The sequence below is a fragment of the Aquarana catesbeiana genome, linkage group LG03, assembly GCF_042186555.1.
Source record: "Aquarana catesbeiana isolate 2022-GZ linkage group LG03, ASM4218655v1, whole genome shotgun sequence".
Classification (NCBI taxonomy): domain Eukaryota; kingdom Metazoa; phylum Chordata; class Amphibia; order Anura; family Ranidae; genus Aquarana; species Aquarana catesbeiana.
In genome coordinates, this window is record NC_133326.1 from 31192514 (window position 1) to 31196132 (window position 3619).

The window sequence follows — 3619 nt, forward strand, 5'->3', positions numbered from 1 at the left end:
TGCTACATTTGTAAATTTTAAAAGCCAATATAAAGGAATAATAGTGATAAAAAAAAAGCCCTTGTGGATTTATGTAACCTTGTTTTTGGTTAATTCTCCTTTAAGGGGGTGTGGCAGGAGGTGTGTCCTTTGCCTACATACATTTGCTAGTAGGTGTCCCTCATTCCCATCTCAAAATGTTGGGAGGTATGTGGTATATACCACAGTGTATGAAACTTTATATGATTTTATGATACACACTACATTATAGAGTCTGCCCAACATCATTTTTTACTATTACATTGTCTATACTTGTGGGAACACAGTGGGAAGTTGCAGCAACTCACCTTTACATTTTATGTTTATTGTGGTTTTATTTTATTGGATCATTATATTATCACTCAGGTAGCGCAGAGGTACACATTCACTCACTATAAAAAAGATAAGCAGACAGAAGGTGGGGGAAATGCATCCAAGTACTGTACACAGAGGGTAAATATAAGTAGATGATTTATCACAACAAAATTATACAGACCAACCTTCATAAGGCTCATTACCCTCAGGAGGGTAAGGCTAAGTTTAGGCATATAGGGGACAATCTTCACCTTCTTAATTTTTTTTTTCTTTAATGGCAATTTTCAATATTATTATTATTATACAGGATTTATATAACGCCAACAGTTTTTACAGCTCTTTACAATATAAAGGAAGATAGTACAGTAACAATCCAATTCAATCGAAGAGGTTTAGGAGGGCACTGCTCCTGCAAGCTTGAAATCTAAGGACCAATGTGTCAAAACTGCCAACCAAGTATTTGGCTGGTGGTTACGGTGTGACCCTATTGACTTGAACAGCTGAGCTTGAACGGCAGTGCCACCTGTCAACTCGACATGCCGTGTTGAAGTATATATGAACCTTCAACATGACTGCGCACCAGTGCACAAAGCAAGGGAAATAAAGACATGGATGAGCGAGTTTGGGGTGGAGGAACTTGATTGGCCTGCACAGAGTCCTTTGAGATTAATTAGAGTGGAGACTGCGAGCCAGGCCTTCTCCTCCAACATCAACGCCTGACCTCACAAATGCTCTTCTGGAAGAATGATCAAACATTCCCATAGACACACTCCTAAACCTTGTGGACAGCCTTCCCAGAAGAGTTGAAGCTATTGTAGCTGCAAAGGGTGGACCAACTCAATATTGAACCCTACGGACTAAGACTGGGATGCCATTAAAGTTATTGTGCGTGTAAAGGCAGGTGTCCCAATACTTTTGGTAATATAGTGTATATACTGTATACAGTATCTCACAAAACTGAGTACACCCCTCACATTTTTGTAAATATTTTATTATATCTTTTCATGTAACAACACTGAAGAAATGACACTTTGCTACAATGTAAAGTAGTGAGTGTACAGCTTGTATAACAGTGTAAATTTGCTGTCCCCTCAAAATAACGCAACACACAGCCATTAATGTCTAAACTGCTGGCAACAAAAGTGAGTACACCCCTAAGTGAAAATGTCCAAATTGGGCCCAAAGTGTCAATATTTTGTGTGGCCACCATTATTTTCCAGCACTGCCCTAACCCTCTTGGGCATGGAGTTCACCAGAGCTTCACAGGTTGCCACTGGAGTCCTCTTCCACTCCTCCATGATGACATCACGGAGCTGGTGGATGTTAGAGACCTTGTGTTCCTCCACCGTCCGCTTGAGGATGCCCCACAGATGCTCAATAGGATTAAGCTCTCGTGCACACCACTGGATCGAGATGGAGCTCAGGTAAGTGCTGGGGGGGCTGCTGCACTGAAGTTTTTTTTACCTACATGCATAGAATGCATAAAGTTAAAAAAACTTAGAGCACTTACAACCACTTTAAACCCACTTAGTCCTAAAACTTCACTTTTACTTGTTTCAATAAATGAAATGCAACAATAGTCAGGCGTTCTATCAGTAACATTTTCAGGCAAAAGACACTGCCTAGCCATAGCGTAAGTCATGCTTTCATTATATTAGTTACATAGTTTGTCAGATTAGTAAAGATATATGTCCTATAAGTTCAACCACAGACAAGTCTTTCATCTTCAGAAGTCCTAAAGCCCAGGCACCAAAAAAATTAAAATACTCTTGCAGTTCTTCCACACACACTAATGCCGTGTACACACGACCAGACTTTTCGACCGAACTGGTCCGACAGAAGAAATCCATCGGACAATTCGACTGCGTGTGGGCTTCATCGGACCTTCAGCGGACCTTTTCTGTCGAAAATGTGATGGACTTTAGATTTAGAACATGATTCAAATCTTTCCGACGGACTCGAGTCCGGACGAAAAATCAGTTTGTCGGTATGCTAGTCCAACGGACAAACAACAACGAAAGGGCAGCTATTGGCTACTGGCTATGAACTTCCTTATTCTAGTCTGGTCATACGTCATCACGGACAAATCCGTCGAACTGTGTAGACAAGTCTGATTTGACGGAACTCCGTCGAAAGTCCGTCCGAAAGACCGTTGGACCTTTGATGCCGAAAAGTCTGGTCTTGTATACACGGCATAAGTCTAGAGGTACAGGGATAATGAGTTATACTTAAAGTGATTGTAAACTCTTATTTATTTTAAACATGTTATACTGGTTTTGCATAAATCACAGATGTTATAATGGTTTTGCACAGATCAGCCCCAAAACTCTTCTTCTTGTGTCCCCCCCATGGTGCTTCTGGCTCCTCCCCCTGTCAAGTGCCCACCATAGCAAGCGACTTGCTATGGTGGCATGTGTGCAGGCTCACTCCTGAGCTGGCTCTGTGTGTCCATAGACACACAGAGCTTGGCTCGGCCCCACCTCCTGCTCCCTCCTCACTGGCTGTTATAGACAGCAACAGGATCCCATATCTCCCATTGCTGTGTCTGAGTCTATAAGGAGGGAGAGAGCAGAGAGAGCCGTTGCTCTCATGCACATCACTGGATCGAGATCAGGCTCAGCTAAGTATAAGGGGGGGCTGGGGAGGAGCTACAGAGAATGCATTAAAGAGGACACGTCACAGGTCGCAGATGATTGCCTGGCCAGTGCGCCACATGGCTCGCACACACGCAGTGCATGTACGGCTGTGAAGCCACAGCCAGGCACCCACAGTGACAATGTCGGTGCCACAGAGAAGAAGGGGAGACGAGCGTGGCTTCGTTCCCCCGCATCGCTGGACCCTGGGACAGGTAAGTGTCCAATTATTAAAAGTCAGCAGCTGCAGTATTTGTAGCCAGGGCTGGACTGGGACAAAAAGTTGGCCCTGGACTTCCTCATGACCGGCCCACTTTAATTTTGAGTGTCCCAACAGCGCCAACCTTACATCAGAGTGTCCCCAACAGCGTCCCCCTTACATCAGAGTGTCCCCAACAGCGTCCCCCTTACATCAGAGTGTCCCCAACAGCACCCTCCTTACATCAGAGTGTCCCCAACAGCGTCCCCCTTACATCAGAGTGTCCCCAACAGCATCCCCCTTACATCAAAGTGTCCTCAACAGCGCCCCCCTTACATCAGAGTGTCCCCAACAGCACCCTCCTTACATCAGAGTGTCCCCAACAGCGCCCCCCTTACATCAGAGTGTCCCCAACAGTGTCCCCCTTACATCAGAGTGTCCCCAACAGTGTCCC